We start from the raw sequence: 25316 nt of genomic DNA on the forward strand, positions 1-25316 counted from the left end.
CTTGGTTCTTTCGGTAAAGTCACGTAGAAGGAAAATAATAAAAATAAAACATAATAAAATAATTCTCACGACGTTTCGGCCACAACGCAAGCAGCCGTCTTCAGGTGGAGAACATGTCTGTCGAGAAGGCCTGTTCTCCACCTGAAGACGGCTGCTTGCGTTGTGGCCGAAACGTCGTGAGAATTATTTTATTATGTTTTATTTTTATTATTTTATTATTTTCCTTCTACGTGACTTTACCGAAAGAACCAAGAAGATGAATCCCTGCAGTCACGAAAGCTTTAAATCGAAATTGAGGGGCATTGGTGAGTGTTTTGTTTGCTACTTTGTGTACTGTTCAGGTTTCGACCATGCCGGTGTCCCCGCGTGTCGAATCCGCACTTCGCAGCTGGCGGTTTGCACCGACTGAACCCTCCATCCTGCAGGCGCAATGGTCGCTGTGCGAATAAGAACATCTCTCATTATAGCGGAGATCAAGTGGCGAGCCAGGTCATTACCATTGAGCGCATAGTGAGTGAGATCATCTTGGTGGTGAGGAAGCCCTGGTGAGTGAGTGAGGAAGCTGTGGTGAGTGAGTGAGTGAGAAGCTGTGGTGACTCGGTGAGTGAGGAAGCTGTGCTGAGTGAGTGAGTGAGAAGCTGTGGTGAGTGAGTGAGTGAGAAGCTGTGGTGACTGAGTGAGAAGCTGTGGTGAGTGAGTAATGAGGCCACGGTGTGATCGTGGTGAGGAGGCCACGGTAAGATCGCGATGAGGAGGCCACGGTGAGTTCGTGGTGAGTGAGGAGGCCTTGATGAGTGAGTGAGGAAGCTGTGTTGACTGAGTGAGTGAGAAGCTGTGGTGACTGAGTAAGGAGGCCACGGTGAGTTCGTGGTGAGTGAGGAGGAATGGCTGCTGCTGCTGGAGGAGGAGGAGGCTCCCGCCGTGGGGATGCCCCCCCCCGCCACCATCAGGTGGCTAATCTACTTTGTCACCACAATCAAGACAAGACAATTAGCCTTAAACAGCTGCGGCCTGGCCTTTGTGCGGAGGCGTAAAGGCACGAGGGGAGGGCAGAGTGAATATTCACACGCGGAGCCGAGAGGTCACGGGGGGGGGGGGGGGGCAAGAGGAGAGTGGTGGAGAGCGAGGAGAAAGGACCCGAAATGGCGTCCAATCAAAGGCCACTTAATCCTGCATAATGTCCGAGTCCAGAGCCTCTCAAACACAGCTCACGACGTGGGGGGAAATTGGGCCTGGGGAGCGGGGGGGGGGGCGTGAAAGTGCTCAGCCATCTTACGTGGAAATCGTTTCCGCGGGTGCCTTGCCGAGGATGTTGGCGGCCTCGCGATGATCGCCGGACCCGCGTCCGCGGAGCGCAGCGCACGACGCCTCCTCCTCCTCCGCTTTGTCACGGGAGCTGTGAGCGCTGCTGGCGCTGCCTCTACCGCCCACTAAGATCGTTGAGATCGGTCTCAGCGCGTCGGTGTGATTGACACGAGACGATGATGATGAACTCCATGGGGAGCCCCCTTGAGCCGTGCGCTTCATCATGGCGGGTGGCACAATCGTCGCACGTACTTGATGGTTCATACCAGAGGTGTGGACTCGAGTCATGTGACTTGGACTCGAGTCAGACTCGAGTCATGAATTTGATGACTTGCGACTCGACTTGGACTTGCATAACAATGACTTTGTCCCACCTATGAGATGTGGACTCGAGTCATGTGACTTGGACTCGAGTCAGACTCGAGTCATGAATTTGATGACTTGCGACTCGACTTGGACTTGCATAACAATGACTTTGTCCCACCTCTGGTTCATACACCCGCAGCATTGACGTGGGCGGCCTGCGGAATTCCGACCACGAAGCTCTTTGACATTCAGAGAAAGAATTGCTGCTGAATGTACTCTCTCTCTGTTGGAGCGGTGGCATCACCCAGCGAGATGCCTGCTCACCGCTTGTTGCAGAGATTTTCTGTTCTATCCGGCAGGCCGCACTGGTTAATACTGCGGTGTAAAATTAAAATTAAACCACGACGCGACGTCTGCGTCACTCGCAGTCGACGCCAAAGATACCGCGACGTGAGTCGAAGAAGAGTGTGTCTTGCCCTGCCAGCGCCAAATTCACCAATTTGCCAAATTTTAAAAATATCTCCGCGGTTTCCTGTTCAGGGAATGGCACCCTGGCCAAAGGGCGACTTCTCCACAGCTGTCGTTGCTGTGGCTACATCTTGTTCCCTTGCTCTGAGCTCCTGTGAGATGCTGCTGCCTTACTGTGGGTTGCTGTGCCATGAGTTTTAGTGCTATGGGTTGCTGTGGTCGCTGTGTTGCCATACGGTGGGTTTTAGTGTCATGGGTGTCTGTATGGTGGGTTGCCATGGGGTGAGTTTCTGAGCTGGGGGGGGGGGGGCTCTTCAGGCCCGTGCTATTACACGTGCAGACCATGTCCTGAGTGGACGGGTGAAATCACCCCCGCCTCTCCCCCACTTTGTATCTTCTCGTTACGGTGAAGATGGGAGCATCTGTTAGAGAGGACAGAGCACATCCCCTCTCGGGGCCGCTCCTCACTCGTCAGGGAGGCCAGGGGCAAGGGAGAGGGGGGTGGGACAGCGAGAGGGGGGGTGTGGGGGGGGGCTGCAGGGCGAGGGTTACCGCTGCGTAACGCTCCGCACGCACGCACGCAGCTCCCTTTCCTGAGACTTTCACTCGCCCTGCCTCCCACTGACCACAACAAACACGCACTCACTCCGGGGTGGCCCGGCTCTTTCTTACGCGAGTGTTCGGAGGGGGTTTGTGAGAGGCTCGGGGGTGGGCCTTGCTTTGGTGGGAAGAGGCTGGGGGGCAGCCAGTGTGTGTGGGGGGGTGGGATCGGGCCGCTTTGTTCCGGGGAGATGGAGCTGACAACAGCGCGCTTTGTGCACTCTGCGGGAAACAGCGCGGGACAAACACGTGGCTTTCAGCGCGAGTCAGGTGTGAGCCACAATCGCTCGGCGGGGGGGCGGGGGGGAGCTGGGTGGCGGGGCGAGCGGGCATCCTTTATTGGGGTCTCCCTGGTGATGGCAGTGAAATGTCTCTCTGAGAGAGATTCCGTTATATGGCTCCTGGATTTACACCTCTCACCTCGTTTGAAATCGTATTGAATGTAGTGGCTTTTCAGGGGCACGGCTATTGACACTTATTTGCGTGGTGGCGCGGGGGGCGCTTGGCTCCATGTGGAGATCCTCATGGGCACTGCCGGGAGGCCACCTCCATCAGCCAGGGCTGCCCCCCCCCCCGACCCCCTTTTGCTGGACCCCAAAAGTTTTGTGGCGAAGGTGGTGGCGGCTGTGACGACAATGTCGATGATGTTGTTGGCTGGGCGGTGGCTTATCGGGTGGAGTGAGGCGCGCGTGTCGTGGGCGGATTGTTACCGACGCACATCAAAAGCGCCGCTCCGAGCAGTCCCGCGTTTGTTTGGCACAAGATGCATAATTTAGAAGCTCGCGTCCAATTTGCACAGAACCTCTGCTCCCTTCACCTGCCTGACGGAGCCGGGGTTTGGGAGGAGAGATGGCTTTGTGGTGATGAGTAAACGCTGCGAGCGACGGAGTGACACGTGAGGAGCTGCGCTCCCCGCGGTGCGAGGCCACGCGCGCGCAGGCGGAGGGCTCCGAGTGCTCGTGGAGTCGCCGCGTTCGCGGCTTCCCCAAACCACGCGGCGGCGCGCTCCAGCCGCGTGGCACGGGGGATGTAGCAGCACCCTGTCGGTGTGCGCGCAGGTGTGGGGCAGGTGACCAGTGCAGGCCGTCCTGTTTACTATCTATCCCACACCTCCCAGTCAGCACATCGCCAGACACCAGGCCCAAGAGGCACTTGAGAAGATCAGAAGAGAATTGCTCGGTACTGATGTAATCGCAGACCAATTACCACGTGCAGTGCACAAGACCGAAGCACACGCGTGGACAGTGGACGCAATGGAAGCATTGAAGCCCTGGTATGAAACCTGTTTGCCCTGTAACCCATGCTCACTGCCATTTCCCCTCTCGAGTACTCGTGTTGATTTAAGTTAGAACATTGTGAAAATGCTGGCATGCATTATGGGTGTTGTGAATATTTCCCATGTGGCATACCATCGTATAGCGACACATTTCCACCACCGTCTTTGGATATTGCAGCAGGGACCCTAACCGCCAATCAGGGTCCTCAGGGAAGGTGACAGGGAGGTGGTGGCAGGACAAGGCCCCCCCTGGGGGGTACCTATCCCTCGCCGGAGACATCTTAGCCCCTGACCGGGGAGGTTTCGGATACGAGGTGACGATGTCGTGCCGCTCGGCAGTGGGGTCCTGAGGTATATGTGCTGCTGTTGCAGCCTCCTGCCTCCCCTCGCTGCAGCAGAGGGCGCCACGGCGACTGCTCTCTGTCTCACTCCAGCAGCAGCAGCATGCGCAGGAGAAGGAGGAAGTGGTTGAGAGGTCAGGGTCTTGATCTGTCTGAGCTCTCGCTCACCTCGACGCAGGGAGATACTTTGGGAGCCACATTTGGAGCTTTAATTCTAAAACACAGTCACTGAGCACACGCCCAAAGGCCTTACGTGTCAAGCGGCAAGCAACAAACAGCACTGCGAAAGTTATTCTAGATAAGCGAGTAATGAGTTCATGGAATTGAGCAAAGTCATTTTCAGAGCTTGAGACGAAGGGAGGGAATTCCAGAGTGCATCAGTGCGAGTGAAGCGCTGCGACCTGCAGCGTGGTGGCTGAACACAGAGTGGATGAGACGAAACAGTCAGTATCTGGAAGACCGGCTCCTCAACACGGCTGGAGGCCTCGGCGACTGCTGAGACCTCTCGGCCCAAGTGCTGCTGATTCAGGAGCCTCCACGGCGCCTCTCAAAGCTCCACTGAGCGCTCATCAGCTCGGTCTCATTCGGAATGTCCAACGGCTCCTTCACTCCAAGGAATTGGACGACACGGGATCACGGTGTGCCGGGGAAACGTAGGGCAGCACGGCATACTGACGCTACACAAGGCAATTGAATGAATCTTGAGGAAACAGAAGACAACACCATATATATTTTGATAGTCGACGTATTTTTACTTGAGACAACGCAATACCTTGACAACACATGACACCGGCGTGTTGTGAGAAGACACAAGGTGACACGTTATTGCTTGAGACAACGCAATACCTTGACAATACATGACATCGGCGTGTTGTGAGAAGACACAAGGTGACACGTTATTGCTTGAGACAACGCAAGGTGATGATGCAAACGACCACCTTCGACGACATCCAGTCTGCCTTGAGCGGTGACCTCAACACCACGGACGGGGCTACTTCCATAAATGGAGGCTCAAGCAAAACCCCCACAAAGCAACGGTCCCTGTATTCATCTCGATAACAGGAATGCAAAGACGCACTCTGAATTTTTCCTTTTGTGGCAACACTGTGCAACATGACCCCACTCTGACCTATCTAGGAGTGACTGAACCGCACGCTAACCTTCCACGACCACCTTAAAAAGGTGTAGACGCTAAGACGAAGGGGTCAACCTGGTCCAGAAACTGGCCAACAAGCTGGGGAGCGTCAGCATCGACACGACGGACATCAGCGATGCCCCCCCCCCCCCCCCCCCCTTTGTGTACTCCGTAGCCGAGTGCTGTGCAGCATCGGTATGGACCAGGAGTAGCCACACTCGACTTTGTCAACTTCTTTTCTGAACGCTGCGGTGCGGTGGGTGCCTCACGGCGACCCTCGACTTGACCCCAATGCCTTGGCTCCCCGTGCTGTCGCTCAGCGCCCCCCCCCCATCCGTTCGCCGCGACGCCGCAACCCTCTGGGAAGTCCAGCGATTCGTAGAGAATCTACGTCGCCCCATCGCCCATGATCTCAATAATAGCCCTCTACACCGCTTGATCTCACACAAGCCCTTTTGCACCCACGCGCTTAACCTTCAAAAATGCAACTTCAACCCTAATGATGCCGCTTGGAAAGCCGAATTGAGTTCACAAGAAACCACAAACACCTCTTCGTGAAAGACCCGGCAACGCAGAAGATCCCTGGCTCCGATCTTCTGCGAATCTCAAGGCCACAACCCTGAACCGCGTCCACACTCAAATCTTGGCAAATGATGCGGATACCTGAAGATGCAGAAATGGAAAATTAAAAACTTTCCAACGTATGACTTTGGTCACCCAGAACCATGGAACATAACGACGCAACGCTCAGTTTAAACATATTCAGGAGGCGTCGTCATAGCAGTAATACTCCACTGTTTCCCTTGGCACAATTACCTCGCTCAACCACCTCGATGTAGAATTGTTGTTATTGCTCCACATCAACTCGTCATCCATACGAAGGAGAAGATCCACAGCCCAGGGTGTCACGCCACGTCTGCGCCCCGCACTCGGAGAGACCCAACCAAGCGAGGCGACCACAGACACACGGAGTTCGGGATGAGAAAGACAATTAGTGGCGGGCGCGGGGGCCGTGTGGCGGCGCGCGGGACAGGTGCCGTTTAACCTCGGTAATTAGCGGGATATATGTGGGCGAGAGCGCGGTCCCACGCAGTGCCGGCCCCGTAACGAGGCGCTAACGCCGGATTTATTTCGCCACTTAATGGGCGCGTAACGAGCCGGGGTGAGCGGGGCTGAGCGGGGCCGCCGGGGTGGCCGGGGCGGGTAGCGGGGCCCGAGCCGCGATAAATCGCCGATAAAAGGAGCCCCCCGCGTAGCCCGCCCGCGCTAATTACACATTTCTGACGCAATAAACAGGGCGGCCGCAGTCGTTAGCAGTTTGTTTGTGTGTCACAGCGCGCCGCCGCGGGGCGGTTCTGATAAATATTTAATTAAGAAATTAATTGTGAGCGCCGCGCCACCACCACCTCCGCCTCCTCCTCCGCCGCCGCCGCCGCCGCGGAATGTATTCATTATTCAGGCGTCTCTCTGCCGCTCGGAGTGTGAACTTTCCTAATCCTGCCACGCAGCGGCAGATAAACGGGGCATGGCAAAGCAGGGGTGCGGATAAATGGGGCGCGTGTGTCAAGGCGGTACATCGGAGGTGGGGAACATCTCCTTACTGAGGGTGAGGTTCCAATGGTGTAAATGCTTACCCCCGAGCTCTCATACTCTGATGGTGCATTGTCTTTGAGTTGTGCGCCTTTTGCCGTCATCTGGTCCAACCCATGTGAGACTAATCTCTAAGGAAAGCTGTCTCGGGTGTGGACCAATCAACTTCAAGGACAGTACACATTATCAGAGTTATGTTTTTTGTTTGCATTATGACTGCAGGTATTGTGGTCTATGCAAGCATGACTAGTAAAAAAGGTCTCAGTTTTGTTGCCAGATAGAAGGGTAAAAAAACCAATGATCATATTTTTTACTGGCAAATGAGGTTCCAATGGTGAAATACATAGTTTAGTGATTTGCTTCTCAAGTGATTTGCTTCTCAAATGATTATTGAAGCATTGGTGCTCATCTTCTGTTTAAAGCCCTGAGCGAGTGGGTGAAGTCCATCCACATTTCGGATACAAAGGAACATTGCTTTTAGCGACCCCGGAGGTAGGGATGATGGGCTGATTCAACCCCCCCAAGCAGATTGTGAAATCGCAACTTTCCGATTGCAAGCCGCTCGCTCTGCCACTGAGGAGCCACCTGGCACTGCGAGAGGCCCTTGCAGTGAGACACGTGAATGAGCGCAGTGCTAAAATAAGGCGCCCAGTATTGCCAGGTGAGAAATTCTAGATTTGAAGCTTTCGTGACTGCAAGGATCCATACTCTTAGTTTTTTCGGTAAAGTCACGTAGGTAAAAAAATGAAATTAAAGTTCATATTAAAAATAATTTATTTATTATTACTTTATTTTTATTAATTTTAATTTATTTATTTTTACCTACGTGACTTTACCGAAAAAACTAAGAGTGCAGGTGGGAAATATTCCCCTCGAGTACCCGACGCGTGCCACAACGACGGCTCCATATCGTGTGTGGGGCCGTTTCACAGCGGCAGGCCTCCTCCTCGTGTGGCCGCGGCCGTGCGAGATCAAGTCCCGTCGTGGACATTGGGCGTGATTGGGCTCGCGGCCGTCAGCAGAATGAACGAGTCTGACCGGAGCGAGGAGACGCGTTCGTTCCGGCAGCGTCGGGGATTCGCGATGGAGGCGTCTGGCGAGACGCGTGTCGCGATGCCATCTCCGTCTCGGGGCAGCAGCTGCCACGGCCCCCAGACTCGGAGGGACATGCGCACACAGCCCGGCCACGCACGTAGCTGCTAATTAAGATTAATTAGCAAGGCGATGAGTGAACATGGTGTGGAGTCGCGCAGCACGACGACACCCTCTGCCACTGAGCAACCGCAACTCCGAGCCATGGGTGACACGAGAGAGCAAGAGTGGAGCTATCGTGCGTTCATAACACCACAGCTATCGTGGGTTCATAACACAGCTATCGTGCGTTCATAACACCACAGCTATCGTGGGTTCATAGCACAGCTATCGTGCGTTCATAACACCACAGCTATCGTGGGTTCATAACACAGCTATCGTGCGTTCATAACACCACAGCTATCGTGGGTTCATAACACAGCTATCGTGGGTTCATAACAGCTATCGTGGGTTCATAACACAGCTATCGTGGGTTCATAACACAGCTATCGTGGGTTCATAACAGCTATCGTGGGTTCATAACACAGCTATCGTGCGTTCATAACACCACAGCTATCGTGGGTTCATAACACAGCTATCGTGGGTTCATAACACAGCTATCGTGGGTTCATAACACAGCTATCGTGGGTTCATAACACAGCTATCGTGGGTTTATAACACAGCTATCGTGGGTTCATAACACAGCTATCGTGGGTTCATAACACAGCTATCGTGCGTTCATAACACCACAGCTATCGTGCGTTCATAACACCACAGCTATCGTGTGTTCATAGCACAGCTATCGTGGGTTCATAACACCACAGCTATCGTGGGTTCATAACACAGCTATCGTGGGTTCATAACACAGCTATCGTGGGTTCATAACAGCTATCGTGCGTTCATAACACAGCTATCGTGCGTTCATAACACCACAGCTATCGTGGGTTCATAACAGCTATCGTGCGTTCATAACACAGCTATCGTGCGTTCATAACACCACAGCTATCGTGCGTTCATAACACAGCTATCGTGCGTTCATAACACCACAGCTATCGTGGGTTCATAGCACAGCTATCGTGCGTTCATAACACCACAGCTATCGTGGGTTCATAACACAGCTATCGTGGGTTCATAGCACAGCTATCGTGGGTTCATAACACAGCTATCGTGGGTTCATAACACAGCTATCGTGGGTTCATAACACAGCTATCGTGGGTTCATAGCACCACAGCTATCGTGGGTTCATAGCACAGCTATCGTGCGTTCATAACACCACAGCTATCGTGGGTTCATAACACAGCTATCGTGGGTTCATAGCACAGCTATCGTGGGTTCATAACACAGCTATCGTGGGTTCATAACACAGCTATCGTGGGTTCATAGCACAGCTATCGTGGGTTCATAACACAGCTATCGTGGGTTCATAACACAGCTATCGTGGGTTCATAACACAGCTATCGTGGGTTCATAGCACAGCTATCGTGGGTTCATAACACAGCTATTGTGGGTTCATAGCACAGCTATCGTGGGTTCATAACACAGCTATCGTGGGTTCATAACACAGCTATCGTGAATTCATAGCACAGCTATCGTGTGTTCATAACACCACAGCTATCGTGGGTTCATAACACAGCTATCGTGGGTTCATAACACAGCTATCGTGGGTTCATAACACAGCTATCGTGGGTTCATAACACCACAGCTATCGTGGGTTCATAACACCACAGCTATCGTGGGTTCATAGCACAGCTATCGTGGGTTCATAACACCACAGCTATCGTGGGTTCATAGCACAGCTATCGTGGGTTCATAGCACCACAGCTATCGTGGGTTCATAGCACAGCTATCGTGGGTTCATAACACCACAGCTATCGTGGGTTCATAGCACAGCTATCGTGGGTTCATAACACCACAGCTATCGTGGGTTCATAACACAGCTATCGTGGGTTCATAACACCACAGCTATCGTGGGTTCATAACACCACAGCTATCGTGGGTTCATAGCACAGCTATCGTGGGTTCATAACACCACAGCTATCGTGGGTTCATAGCACAGTTATCGTGGGTTCATAACACCACAGCTATCGTGGGTTCATAGCACAGCTATCGTGGGTTCATAACACAGCTATCGTGGGTTCATAACACCACAGCTATCGTGGGTTCATAGCACAGCTATCGTGGGTTCATAGCACAGCTATCGTGGGTTCATAACACCACAGCTATCGTGGGTTCATAGCACAGCTATCGTGGGTTCATAACACCACAGCTATCGTGGGTTCATAGCACCACAGCTATCGTGGGTTCATAACACCACAGCTATCGTGGGTTCATAGCACAGCTATCGTGGGTTCATAACACAGCTATCGTGGGTTCATAACACCACAGCTATCGTGGGTTCATAGCACCACAGCTATCGTGGGTTCATAACACCACAGCTATCGTGGGTTCATAGCACCACAGCTATCGTGGGTTCATAACACCACAGCTATCGTGGGTTCATAGCACAGCTATCGTGGGTTCATAACAACATCATCGGCCTCTCCATGGAGAAGTTACATCGATTTTTAATTTTTTTTTTACAAATTCCATCGGCCACGAGCTCTTCTTGTAGTACACAATATCAGTAGCGTCGGTTAAATGCAAACTCTGAACCAGTTTCAACAAGCGGTGCCTCGTGGGCAGAGTGCGGCTTGGTTGAAGCAATCAATGCTGGTAACCACCGGGTTTATAGGCGAGGACCCCCTCTCTGAGATAGGGGGTCTCGCTTTGTGAAGCCGGCGTTATGTTATCAGCTTGTTGACGTTGCTGTTGGTTCAAGTCAGCAGGGTACGGGGCTTGGCATGGGCCCTGGTGCAAGAAATGAAATGGGGCCCTGCCCTGGCCATCCCCTGGCCATCCCCTGGCCATCCCCTGGCCATCCCCTGGCCATCCCCTGGCCATCCCCTGGCCATCCCCTGGCCATCCCCCTTCTTCGTATCCCGACCCTGGGGCCCCTGCGGCCTGTGGGCGCCTGCGAAGTTGCACCGCCTGTACCAACTCCGTAGCTACGCCACTGGTCCAGGTGCAACTGTGTGTGGAGTCAGGTGTCAGTACAGGTGTTTGTGCAGGTGATAACAATGGTGAAGTATGGGTGGGTGTGAGTAGTCATCGCTGTGGGTGCGAGTAAGTGTTGGTGTGAGTTTCAGTGATTTGTTGGGGTTCGTGTGAGTCGTGTTCGTGGTGTTAGCAGTAAGTGTCGTTGTGTGCATGTAGAACTGTTTTCGCATCTTACGTAGCCAACCGTGATAATCAGAGGTGTGTCAGTAGGCGAGCGATGTCAGCCAGCAGTGATGTGTATCCGTGTATACGAGTAGGCACCGGGGGGTGTTAGAACGCGTTGGCGCGGGGAGCTGGTGTGCGCGCCGCGTGTGTCAGCGCGCTGCCGGCACTGGGTTGTTATGGTCGCGCGGCTGTTGTTTAGGGGAATAATCCGGCTATGAGAGGTGGCATTAGCGGCCTCGTCACGAGGCGGCAGAGGTTAAGGTGGCCCCTGCGAGAGGCGGAATGCGATTCCCGTTACTGTTTATAATGAGATCGCGGCCGTGATGGCGAATACATTACTCGCTAAATGAGAAGCTATTGCTGACCTTGTGGGGAGTTAATGGGTAAAAGATGTGAATCGTAATAATATCGTCCACTCTGCAAGCGACAGGCGGGTATTATTGAGATGAAACTGGAAGTGAGCCCCCCCCCCCCCCCCTCGAGGATAAGATGTCCCCCCCGCTCGCCCCGCACCCCCTTTCTCCCCCGCGAGGAGGTCGCGCGGCGCACAGAGGCGCGCGACCCGACAGGTAGGTGCTGGTGCCGCGCAGAGCGACTTGCAGATGTGGCCACGGACTCTGCCCGGTGTGTGGGGTGGAGCTGGGACGTGGAGCGGGGTGAGGAGGAGGTTGACATGGCGGCGCTGGGTGTGCAGAGGTTTGCCGAGTGCAGAGGCAATCGTGATTCTTGATGCTGAACGCCGTGCGGATGGCCCCGTGGCCCAAGGGCTCCGTGCGCGCGAGTGTCTCGTATCACGATGAGCCTCCGCCCGCCTGCGTGGGTGCATAACGAATGAGTCGGTGTGCGTGGGAGGGGGCGGGCGGAGGGATGATGAATGAGCGCGGTGGCCTAGGGCCGGCCTCCCCCCTCCCCTCCTCGCCCCCCTCGCTCCCCCGCGTGTCCCCGGGTTGATCAGATAGCTGCCGCTTTGATGGCCGCCTCCTCGCTCGCTTTGTACGCAGGTGTGAGCCGGGGCCCAGGGCGGGCGAGACGCGGGGCGGGGGAGGCCGCGACGGCCCAGGGGGGGGCGGGGCTCTCGTGAGGGGCCCGCGCGGGGGGCTCGGGCAGCGGAGGTCGCGGGGGTCGCAGCCCACAGGTGGCGGGGCGCCTCAGAGCGCGCTTCGCCATCGCAGGGCGCGCTGGTTTGGTGCGTGGTTTTGTGGGTGATTGGTGGGTGGTTTTGTGAGTGGTTTTGCAGGTGATTGGTGGGTGGTTTTGTGAGTGGTTTTGTGGGTGGTTTTGTGGGTGGTTTTGTGGTGGTTTGGGGTGGGTGGTTTGTGGGTGGTTTTGTGGATGGTTTTGTGGGTGGTTTTGTAGGTGGTTTTATGGGTGGTTTTGTGGGTGGTTTTGTGGGTGTTTTGTGGGTGGTTTTGTGGGTGGTTTGTGGGTGGTTTGGGGTGGTTTTGTGGGTGGGTGGTTTGGGGTGGTTTTGTGGGTGGTTTTGTGGGTGGTTTGTGGGTGGTTTTGTGGGTGGTTTTGTAGGTGGTTTTATGGGTGGTTTTGTGGGTGGTTTTGTGGGTGTTTTGTGGGTGGTTTTGTGGGTGGTTTGTGGGTGGTTTGGGGTGGTTTTGTGGGTGGTTTTGTAGGTGGTTTTATGGGTGGTTTTGTGGGTGGTTTTGTGGGTGTTTTGTGGGTGGTTTTGTGGGTGGTTTTGTAGGTGGTTTTATGGGTGGTTTTGTGGGTGGTTTTGTGGGTGTTTTGTGGGTGGTTTTGTGGGTGGTTTGTGGGTGGTTTGGGGTGGTTTTGTGGGTGGGTGGTTTGGGGTGGTTTTGTGGGTGGTTTTGTGGGTGGTTTGTGGGTGGTTTTGTGGGTGGTTTTGTGGGTGGTTTGGGGTGGTTTGGGGTGGTTTGGGGTGGTTTGGGGTGGTTTTGTGGGTGGTTTTGTGGGTGGTTTTGTGGGTGGTTTAGGGTGGTTTTGTGGGTGGTTTTGTGGGTGGTTTGTGGGTGGTTTTGTGGGTGGGTGGTTTGGGGTGGGTGGTTTGGGGTGGTTTTGTGGGTGGTTTGGGGTGGTTTTGTGGGCGGGTGGTTTGGGGTGGGTGGTTTTGTGGTTGATTTTGTGGTGGTTTGGGGTAGTTTTGTGGGTGGTTTGGGGTGGTTTTGTGGGTTGTTTTGTGGGTGGTTTGGGGTGGTTTTGTGGGTGGTTTGTGGTTGGTTTTGTGGGTGGTTTGGGGTGGTTTGTGGGTGGTTTTGTGGGTGATTGGTGGGTGGTTTTGTGGGTGATTGGTGGGTGGGTTTGTGGGTGGTTTTGTGGGTGATTGGTGGGTGGTTTGTGGGTGGTTTTGTGGGTGATTGGTGGGTGGTTTTGTGGGTGATTGGTGGGTGGGTTTGTGGGTGGTTTTGTGGGTGATTGGTGGGTGGTTTGTGGGTGGTTTTGTGGGTGATTGGTGGGTGGTTTTGTGGGTGGTTTTGTGGGTGGCAGCGGCATGGAGGCTGCGGCGAGTGGGGCCCCTGGGTAAATTTCGGACTCGGTGCCGATAGACCACGGCACTCGGAAGACGCCGGCGTGTGTCTCTGTGTCTCGTGACAGCGTGTGGAGACGGCGGCCTATTGCCCGATGGTCGCTGCGCTCTCATGCCCACACTCATCGCCTCGCGTGTGCAGTGCATCTTGAGTGCGTGTGTGTGAGAGGTGTGAGTGTGGGCGTGTGAGCGTGTGGTGCGTGTGTGCTACGTTTTCGGTGTGTCCAGTGTGACAGTACGCTGGAGACACGCGTGTGCGTGCGTGGCGTCGAGTGGCGTGCACCACCCCATCATAGGCGCCGCTTACTAACAGCACTTGCCCCAGCACTCTTTTAAGGCTATCCGGGGCATCTTTCTCTTCGTGCGTGCGCGGCACGTCGGCGGCGCATGCGGCAGGCGGCACGGGATGAGGCCGCGGGATGCCGATCGCTCTTTTAAATGCGCCTTTATGATTCCCTATCAGCGGAGAAAATGATTCTGCAAAGTTTAATGAAGCCTTGGTGGGTGGTAAGACTCGCTATTAAACGATTACAGAAGCAAAATTAGCAGAGTTTTCACCTTGGGCTCGTAGGGAAGCTCACGTTCTTAACAAATGTCCAGGAAAATGTTGTAATAATTCGCTATAATGTAGTCCGGTAAAATGAAATGTTACATTTCCCGGTGGTGACCATCGGGAGTGAGATGCGGCCTCGCCCCTGGAGCCCCCAGGCCGCTGGGCCCGGGAGGTCGCGCGAGGAGTCGCACGGGGGGGTCAGGGCGCGAGCTCGGGTGTGTGACGCCAGCTGGCACGTGATGAATTCCCGTCCTCCGCTCCGTCGCATGCCTGCACCAGCACCCGAAACTCACATCTAAATCTCTTGCCATGACAGCGGCTGTTAGCGGCTTGGTGAGCGCGGACAAGCACGGTGACAAATCAACGACTCGCAGGGAGAGTGAGTGAGAGTGAGTGTCTGTTCCGGGAGCGGTCGTGTCGTGGTTAAGCTGCTACGCTTCAATTGCAGCAACCAGAGTTCGATTGCCTCTCGCGGTCAACACCAGTAACGATTGTCTGAACCGCTCCTGGGCCTCCTCTCGGTCGACTCAGCATGAAATTGGTACATGGTGTGGTGTGTTAAACATAAGCATTGGGGAGATAAAGGCGGTCATGCCGGCCTTCGTAGGTGCTCGCTAACAGCACTTGTCCCATCGGTCTGTTCAGGCTACATGGGGGGTCTTTGCCTTTGCCGGAGTACATGGGGCCATGCCCTCGGTGCGACACGGGATCCGTGGCGCGGCCGCCACGTATCTGTGACACAAAGGGGAGCACAAAGCCGCCGTAATTGCTCGGTGCCCCGGTGAGACTCCCTCCCTCCCCTCCCCTCAGGGCCGCGGCTCCCCCAGGAATCCGTCCTCGCGTCGCGGTGGGGTCCGGCACGGAGACCCTCACAGGCACCACAAATCACCAGCACCTGTGCCACACCGTGATTACAACCCTCGCTCGCGGCGCCCGTCGGCGCTGCGCTCACCGCGAGAGAGCGCGGGGGGCGCATCGTGTGTGCGCTTTTGGGGAGCGGTGGTACAGCGATTAGCACGCTGCACTACGAACCCGGCCACCCGAGTTCACTCACGGCCAACACCAGCGACGATTATGTTGGAGAGCCCACGTGGCATGCTGGAGAGCCCACGTGGCATGCTGGAGAGCCCACGTGGCATGCTGGAGAACCCACGTGGCATGTTGGAGAACCCACGTGGCATGTTGGAGAGCCCACGTGGCATGTTGGAAAACCCACGTGGCATGTTGGAAAACCCACGTGGCATGTTGGAGAACCCACGTGGCATGTTGGGGAACCCACGTGGCATGTTGGAGAACCCACGTGGCATGTTGGGGAACCCACGTGGCATGTTGGATAACCCACGTGGCATGTTGGAGAACCCACGTGGCATGTTGGAGAACCCACGTGGCATGTTGGGGAACCCACGTGGCATGTTGGAGAACCCACGTGGCATGTTGGAGAACCCACGTGGCATGTTGGAGAACCCACGTGGCATGCTGGAGAACCCACGTGGCATGTTAGAGAACCCACGTGGCATGTTGGAGAACCCACGTGGCATGCTGGAGAAACCCACGTGGCATGCTGGAGAACCCACCTGGCATGTTGGAGAACCCACGTGGCATGTTAGAGTGGCATGTTGGAGAACCCACGTGGCATGTTGGGGAACCCACGTGGCATGTTGGAGAACCCACGTGGCATGTTGGAGAACCCACGTGGCATGTTGGAGAACCCACGTGGCATGCTGGAGAACCCACGTGGCATGCTGGAGAACCCACGTGGCATGTTGGAGAACCCACGTGGCATGTTGGAGAACCCACGTGGCATGCTGGAGAAACCCACGTGGCATGTTGGAGAACCCACGTGGCATGCTGGAGAACCCACCTGGCATGTTGGAGAACCCACGTGGCATGTTAGAGTGGCATGTTGGAGAACCCACGTGGCATGTTGGGGAACCCACGTGGCATGTTGGAGAACCCACGTGGCATGCTGGAGAACCCACCTGGCATGTTGGAGAACCCACGTGGCATGTTAGAGTGGCATGTTGGAGAACCCACGTGGCATGGTGGAGAACCCACGTGGCATGGTGGAGAACCCACGTGGCATGTTAGAGTGGCATGTTGGAGAACCCACGTGGCATGGTGGAAACCCACCTGGCATGTTGGAGAACCCACGTGGCATGTTAGAGTGGCATGTTGGAGAACCCACGTGGCATGGTGGAGAACCCACGTGGCATGGTGGAGAACCCACGTGGCATGTTGGAGAACCCACGTGGCATGCTGGAGAACCCACGTGGCATGCTGGAGAACCCACGTGGCATGTTGGAGAACCCACGTGGCATGTTGGAGAACCCACGTGGCATGCTGGAGAACCCACGTGGCATGGTGGAGAACCCACGTGGCATGGTGGAGAACCCACGTGGCATGGTGGAGAACCCACGTGGCATGGTGGAGAACCCACGTGGCATGCTGGAGAGCCCACGTGACATGTTGGACCGAGCATCGCGCTCTCATCCCAGCGGTGGTCGCGCAGCGCGAGTTCCGTTGGCGGCGTGGACTCTGGCACTGTCACGTGGAGTGGGGGGCTTAGCCGCTCGCTTGCCGGACGCCTCGCAGGCATAAGGTGACCTCGTAAGTGTCCATGTCACGTGACCCTTTACCCCATTCGTTACCTGTTGCTACCTGGGCGGGCAGCCAGTTATTCTCGACCCCCCCCCCCCCTCCATTACACACACCTGTGCCCACCCCCCCCCCCCATTACACAAACCTGTCTAGCCCCCTCCACCCCCCCGCAGAGCCGTGGCGGTGTTACTGCTCGGAGCGCCAGCTCGTTAAGCGACGAGCTGATGAATGTTCGCCCGGACGAGCGCTAGTTAACGGCGGGTCGCAATTACACAAGTACAAGTTTGTGCGGGTGTCCTGATGGGCCCCATGTGCGTGATACGCGCTGACATTTGTTAGCGCGGGAGAGCGGCGCGCGAGAGAGGGAGGGAGGGAGAGGGCGGGCGAGAGACGGATGCGATTGGATTGCAAACAAAACGGCGGCGTGTTTGGCTGGAGCCATGTGGGGTGGAAGCGCTCTGCACGTTCTGCGGAAGAGACGTTTATGGCGGAAGGCAGCGAGTGAGGCGCTCGCTCCGTGCGCGCGCAACGATGGCGTGAGTTGTTGCTCGGGTGCAGTGATGCCCTCTGAACAAGCTGCCGGTCAGATTCACACACTCAGCCGAATTAGCAAGTTTGGTTACGTACTGTGCGAGAGAAGTTCAACATTGGCAGTGGTGCACAAACAACTCAGAACGTCCCGTGATTATACCAACACCCTGCATGTGTGTGTGGGGTCTTCAAGATAAATAATAGCCAGCGTTTTGCGCAGTGGCCCTTCTCTATAGCACATGCATGCTCTTGTATGTATTCTGAAGCGGTGTCATTGACGAATGCTTTGGAAGGTGTGTTTTTACATCCCGAACCAGTGTGGAGTGGTGTTGGCAGGTCGTTTACTCGGTAAATGGCTGGCAGCATGCTCTGCCCCTGCCCGCGTAGTCCACGAGTCGTGGCCACGAGTGGCCAGGGACTCACACACACACGCACGCACATGGGGTTTGTGTCCAGGGGATCGTGCCACACGAATGGCGGTACTGTGGCGGTTAGCGCGCTGCGCTGCGAACCTGCCAGAGACGATGATCTTAACTGGTCCTGGGCCTGCCCTAGGTCGACTCAGCCTTAAAGAAGAGGACCTGGTGCGATGTGTTAACATTGCCACTCGGGAGACAAAGGAGGCCGGGCGTGGTGCGCTTCAATAAGAGCATGGCAAGGATAGGCGCGGTGTGTATACAACGAGGCAGACGTATGTCAATCGTTATCTTTTTCATAAAGTGAGAAAAATTGACACCAGAGATTAACTTTGCTAGATTTTTTCAGTGCAAATTTAGCAATAGCATCTTGAAATTGTGTATTTTGCATCATCGTTCTCAATAGAGAGCAGTGCACGGGAAGACAAGCGGCGTTGTCCTTTTGTTGATCCGGGACAATTTTATTAATCAGCTTTAGCTTCGAAAAAGAACGCTCCCCTTCACAATTCGTACCCATGTCAAGATACATCCTCAGAGCAATGTAAACATTCGGTAAGCTGCTGATCACTTGTCAGATATTTGAGCTTTGAGCATATGTGACAATTTTGTTCTCTAAATACAAATGCAGGAACAACAGGAATTCATCAGTGAATGATTTTTCAAAAAAATAAAATCTGCTTATCTGCGTTACACAGCACGATCCCATCAAATTAGGGCACCGACTAAATAATGAACGTATCAGTAATAACATCTGTCCAGCGGCTGGACGAAGTGCCGCGTGAAACAAGCGAGTGACAGTGGTAGGAGCGGCATGGGCAGCAGCAGTGTAAACAACGCGATCTAACCCACAAACGATTCTTATGTAGAAAGTGATCACTGAAGGCCGACGAAACAGAAGTGGCTTGGGCCTACGAGAACCTGAATCCGACCCTGTATCACACGAACACCTCGTGTGTACGTACGTGCCTGTCCGTGCCAGGCGTGTGTGTGCGCGCGTGCCACCTTTCTCAGTTCGACTTCACGGCCGATCTTCTCATGAAGATGGTATGGTGTGTCGGTGTGTGTGCGCGCGCGTCTTTGTTAAGTGTCTGCTTCACGTGTGTATGTGCGCGTTCCGTGCCATCTGTGTGGATAAACGGGAGTAAGTGTATGGAGAGTGGAGCGTGGTGAGTGAGTGGTGAGTGAGTGGTGAGTGATGGGTGAGTGAGTGAGTGGTGAGTGTAGAGTATGGTGAGTGAGTGGTGAGTGAGTGAACGGTGAGTGAGTGGTGAGTGAGTGGTGAGTGTAAAGCATGGTGAGTGAGTGGTGAGTGAGTGGTGAGTGTAAAGCATGGTGAGTGAGTGGTGAGTGAGTGGTGAGTGAGTGGTGAGTGATGGGTGAGTGAGTGAGTGAGTGGTGAGTGTAGAGCATGGTGAGTGAGTGGTGAGTGAGTGAACGGTGAGTGAGTGGTGAGTGTTTGGCACTGGGCCTGCTGTCTCGCTCCCCTCAGACGCGCGCTGCGTCTGAGTGGCGGTGCGAGTCGCGACTCGCTGAGTATCGCCGCGGCACCGCGGGGGGCGCTGCGGAGGCTTAATTGAGGACGGGGTCATTAGAAGCGCCGCTTAATTAAAGCGAACACGGCGCGTGAGCCCCATTCCCCAGCGCGCACGTGCGCACGCGCGCTCCTCAACCCTAAACAAATTCTGCGGGGAAATTAAATAAATAACGATGCTCACAATAACTATAGCGGCGCTTTCCAGGCACGAGAACAAAAACATTGATGGTTGGGGAGCGTGGTGAGTGAGTGGTGATCGAGCGAGTAAGTGGGGTGCATGGGGGCTGAGTGGGGAGCCTGATGAGTGAGTGAACTGGGAACGCCGGGAGTGTGGGGGGGGAGCCTTGTGAGGAGAGGGTGGACAGCGTGGTGAGTGAATACGTGAGTGGGGAGCGCAGCGAGTGGTGAAGTCACGTTGAAGCCGTGGATGTACCGAACTCCATTTGCAATCCATTTACATAGTTGGGCCTCATTACTCTCCCCACTTTCACCACACTCCCCATGCTCCCTTGTTGCAGCGCTCTCTCACCGCACTCACCGCACCATGCTCACCGCTCGACTTTGCGCCGTGGTTTATGGCTCGGAAAGAGCGAGTCGGACTCTGCTGATTGGGCTCTTTAGCAGCCAGCCCCACGACTCCGTGTGCACAGCAGTCACTTTGTTATTCAAACTCGAGTTTTCCCAACATTTGCCTGCATGCAAAATGTAACCAGACATCATTTATTCCCATCATTATTTAATGCCGGTGGAATAGCTCGCAGGCTCCGCTCGACTCTGCTTCGGGTTTTCCGGTTGCTCGGGGGGGGGGGCTGGGTGGTGGTGGTCCCCGCTGGGAGACGGTCCCCACGTCGTCTCCTCCTCGCTCGCTCCCTCCCACTCGGCTCCCTCGCTCCCACTCGGCTCCCACCCTGCAGCGCCTCGCCGTGTTCGGCAGCTCCTGTCACGGTCACAGTAATTATGATTAATTTCACCCCCAACCGCTGCCTGCCCCCCCAACGCCCCCCACTCATTCCCTTGTTACAGCTTTCGGGTCCGCGCCGTGTTCACACGGGTACGCGTGCACGCTGAGTGTACCACGTCTTCGGATGAAGGAAACAACTTCCAAATAACAACTGGGTCAGTCGGAAACCTCTGGGGTTACCTGGCAGAGATGACGGGGGTACCGGAGTGCCGCGTCTGGATATCGTCTAAGCCACGTGTCTAACTCCGTGCCTCTGCGAGGTCTCAGTGTTGTGTCTGTGTACTGTGTCATGTCTGTGTACTGTGTGTACTCTGTGTGCTGTGTACTGTGTGCTGCGTACTGTGTGTGCTGTGTACTGTGTGTGCTGCCTGCTTGCGACTGAACGTGTGCTGTGTCTGTGTACTGTATGTGTGTTATGTCTGTATACTCTGTGTCTGTGTACTGTGTGATGTATGTGTATTGTGTGTGATGTGTACTGTGTGCTGTGTACTGTGTGTGCTGCCTGCTTGCGACTGAACGTGTGCTGTGTCTGTGTACTGTATGTGTGTTATGTCTGTATACTCTGTGTCTGTGTACTGTGTGATGTCTGTGTACTGTGTGTGCTGTGTACTGTGTGCTGTGTACTGTGTATGCTGCCTGCTTGCGACTGAACGTGTGCTGTGTCTGGGCTCTGTGTTCGCGTGCTCCCACCGAGTGGGGCTGGAGGTGGAGGCTGCCATGATTTGCTAAAGTGAGCGATTTTCCGTCGGGCATCTCAGCTAAAATATTTGTTTGCAACTCCCTGGTAGGGAATTCACGAGAGGATTAATGCGGAGTAAGGGAGCTCACATTGGGTCATAATTTAATGAAGAGTTTAAACAAATTGCTAATTATAAGTTTATCACAAGAAGTGGGTCGTACATTAGTTGTGACAATGCAGGAGGGAGCGATGAGGGGGGGGGGCGATTTGCATAACGCAGAGAACACCCCCCGGGGGTCCTCAGCCCGGAGCCCCCCCTCAGTCTGGAGCCCCCCTCCCCACTCAGCCCGGAGCCCCCCCTGAGCCCGCAGCCCCCACTCATCCTGGACCCCTCCCCACTTAGCCTAGAGCCCCCCCACCTCATCCTGGAGCCCCCCCCCCCCTCAGTCTGGAGCCCCCCCTCAGCCCGGAGCCCCCACTCATCCAGGACCCTCAGCTCCACACTTAACCATGAACTCGCATGCAGCCTGGAAGCTGTGACCCCCAGCAGAGATAGAACCTGTGCCCCCCAGTTTGTATTTCACCTGCACACCTGTACCAGGTAAAATCCAAGTATCAGTCCGACCACTAATGATGGTGTAACTGCTTTGTGTGTGGTGTGTTCGTGCTGCACGTGCTGTGTGTGCTGCTGTGTTGTGTAAGTGCTGCACGTACTGTGTGTACTGCTGTGTTGTGTAAGTGCTGCACATACTGTGTGTACTGCTGTGTTGTGTAAGAGCTGCACATACTGTGTGTACTGCTGTGTTGTGTAAGTGCTGCACGTGCTGTGTGTACTGCTGTGTTGTGTAAGTGCTGCACGTACTGTGTGTACTGCTGTGTTGTGTAAGTGCTGCACGTGCTGTGTGTACTGCTGTGTTGTGTAAGAGCTGCACGTGCTGTGTGTACTGCTGTGTTGTGTAAGAGCTGCACGCGCTGTGTGTATTGCTGTGTTGTGTAAGTGCTGCACGTGCTGTGTGTACTGCTGTGTTGTGTAAGAGCTGCACGTGCTGTGTGTACTGCTGTGTTGTGTAAGAGCTGCACGTGCTGTGTGTACTGCTGTGTTGTGTAAGTGCTGCACGTGCTGTGTGTATTGCTGTGTTGTGTAAGAGCTGCACATACTGTGTGTACTGCTGTGTTGTGTAAGAGCTGCACGTGCTGTGTGTACTGCTGTGTTGTGTAAGAGCTGCACGTGCTGTGTGTACTGCTGTGTTGTGTAAGAGCTGCACATACTGTGTGTACTGCTGTGTTGTGTAAGAGCTGCACGTGCTGTGTGTACTGCTGTGTTGTGTAAGTGCTGCACGTGCTGTGTGTGCTGCTGTGTTGTGTAAGAGCTGCACGTGCTGTGTGTACTGCTGTGTTGTGTTAGAGCTGCACGTGCTGTGTGTGCTGCTGTGTTGTGTAAGAGCTGCACGTGCTGTGTGTACTGCTGTGTTGTGTAAGTGCTGCACGTGCTGTGTGTACTGTTGTGTTGTCTAAGTGCTGCACGCGCTGTGTGTACTGCTGTGTTGTGTAAGTGCTGCACACGCTGTGTGTACTGCTGTGTTGTCTAAGTGCTGCACGCGCTGTGTGTACTGTTGTGTTGTCTAAGTGCTGCACGCGCTGTGTGTACTGCTGTGTTGTGTAAGTGCTGCACGCGCTGTGTGTACTGCTGTGTTGTGTAAGTGCTGCACGCGCTGTGTGTACTGCTGTGTTGTCTAAGTGCTGCACGCGCTGTGTGTACTGCTGTGTTGTGTAAGTGCTGCACGCGCTGTGTGTACTGCTGTGTTGTGTAAGAGCTGCACGTGCTGTGTGTACTGCTGTGTTGTGTAAGAGCTGCACGCGCTGTGTGTACTGCTGTGTTGTGTAAGAGCTGCACGTGCTGTGTGTGCTGCTGTGTTGTGTAAGTGCTGCACACGCTGTGTGTACTGTTGTGTTGTCTAAGTGCTGCACGCGCTGTGTGTATTGCTGTGTTGTCTAAGTGCTGCACGCGCTGTGTGTACTGCTGTGTTGTGTAAGAGCTGCACGCGCTGTGTGTACTGCTGTGTTGTGTAAGAGCTGCACGTGCTGTGTGTACTGCTGTGTTGTGTAAGTGCTGCACGCGCTGTGTGTACTGCTGTGTTGTGTAAGAGCTGCACGTGCTGTGTGTGCTGCTGTGTTGTGTAAGTGCTGCACACGCTGTGTGTACTGTTGTGTTGTCTAAGTGCTGCACGCGCTGTGTGTATTGCTGTGTTGTCTAAGTGCTGCACGCGCTGTGTGTATTGCTGTGTTGTGTAAGTGCTGCACGCGCTGTGTGTACTGCTGTGTTGTGTAAGTGCTGCACGCGCTGTGTGTACTGCTGTGTTGTGTAAGAGCTGCACGTGCTGTGTGTGCTGCTGTGTTGTGTAAGTGCTGCACGCGCTGTGTGTACTGTTGTGTTGTCTAAGTGCTGCACGCGCTGTGTGTACTGTTGTGTTGTCTAAGTGCTGCACGCGCTGTGTGTACTGCTGTGTTGTGTAAGTGCTGCACGCGCTGTGTGTACTGCTGTGTTGTGTAAGAGCTGCACGCGCTGTGTGTACTGCTGTGTTGTGTAAGTGCTGCACGCGCTGTGTGTACTGCTGTGTTGTGTAAGAGCTGCACGTGCTGTGTGTGCTGCTGTGTTGTGTAAGTGCTGCACGCGCTGTGTGTACTGTTGTGTTGTCTAAGTGCTGCACGCGCTGTGTGTACTGTTGTGTTGTCTAAGTGCTGCACGCGCTGTGTGTACTGCTGTGTTGTGTAAGAGCTGCACGCGCTGTGTGTACTGCTGTGTTGTGTAAGAGCTGCACGCGCTGTGTGTACTGCTGTGTTGTGTAAGTGCTGCACGCGCTGTGTGTACTGCTGTGTTGTGTAAGAGCTGCACGTGCTGTGTGTGCTGCTGTGTTGTGTAAGTGCTGCACGCGCTGTGTGTACTGTTGTGTTGTCTAAGTGCTGCACGCGCTGTGTGTACTGTTGTGTTGTCTAAGTGCTGCACGCGATGTGTGTATTGCTGTGTTGTGTAAGTGCTGCACGCGCTGTGTGTACTGCTGTGTTGTGTAAGAGCTGCACGCGCTGTGTGTACTGCTGTGTTGTGTAAGTGCTGCACGCGCTGTGTGTACTGCTGTGTTGTGTAAGTGCTGCACGCGCTGTGTGTACTGCTGTGTTGTGTAAGTGCTGCACGCGCTGTGTGTACTGCTGTGTTGTGTAAGAGCTGCACGCGCTGTGTGTACTGCTGTGTTGTGTAAGTGCTGCACGCGCTGTGTGTACTGCTGTGTTGTGTAAGAGCTGCACGTGCTGTGTGTGCTGCTGTGTTGTGTAAGTGCTGCACGCGCTGTGTGTACTGTTGTGTTGTCTAAGTGCTGCACGCGCTGTGTGTACTGTTGTGTTGTCTAAGTGCTGCACGCGCTGTGTGTATTGCTGTGTTGTGTAAGTGCTGCACGCGCTGTGTGTACTGCTGTGTTGTGTAAGAGCTGCACGCGCTGTGTGTACTGCTGTGTTGTGTAAGTGCTGCACGCGCTGTGTGTACTGCTGTGTTGTGTAAGTGCTGCACGCGCTGTGTGTACTGCTGTGTTGTGTAAGTGCTGCACGCGCTGTGTGTACTGCTGTGTTGTGTAAGTGCTGCACGCGCTGTGTGTACTGCTGTGTTGTCTAAGTGCTGCACGCGCTGTGTGTACTGCTGTGTTGTGTAAGTGCTGCACGCGCTGTGTGTACTGTTGTGTTGTGTAAGTGCTGCACGTGCTGTGTGTACTGCTGTGTTGTGTAAGTGCTGCACGTGCTGTGTGTACTGCTGTGTTGTGTAAGTGCTGCACGTGCTGTGTGTACTGCTGTGTTGTCTAAGTGCTGCACGCGCTGTGTGTACTGCTGTGTTGTGTAAGTGCTGCACGCGCTGTGTGTACTGCTGTGTTGTGTAAGTGCTGCACGCGCTGTGTGTACTGCTGTGTTGTGTAAGTGCTGCACGCGCTGTGTGTACTGCTGTGTTGTGTAAGTGCTGCACGCGCTGTGTGTACTGCTGTGTTGTGTAAGTGCTGCACGCGCTGTGTGTACTGTTGTGTTGTGTAAGTGCTGCACGTGCTGTGTGTACTGCTGTGTTGTGTAAGTGCTGCACGTGCTGTGTGTACTGCTGTGTTGTGTAAGTGCTGCACGTGCTGTGTGTACTGCTGTGTTGTCTAAGTGCTGCACGCGCTG

Source organism: Lampetra planeri, chromosome 3, assembly GCF_965212315.1.
Source record: "Lampetra planeri chromosome 3, kcLamPlan1.2.h2, whole genome shotgun sequence".
Taxonomy (NCBI): domain Eukaryota; kingdom Metazoa; phylum Chordata; class Hyperoartia; order Petromyzontiformes; family Petromyzontidae; genus Lampetra; species Lampetra planeri.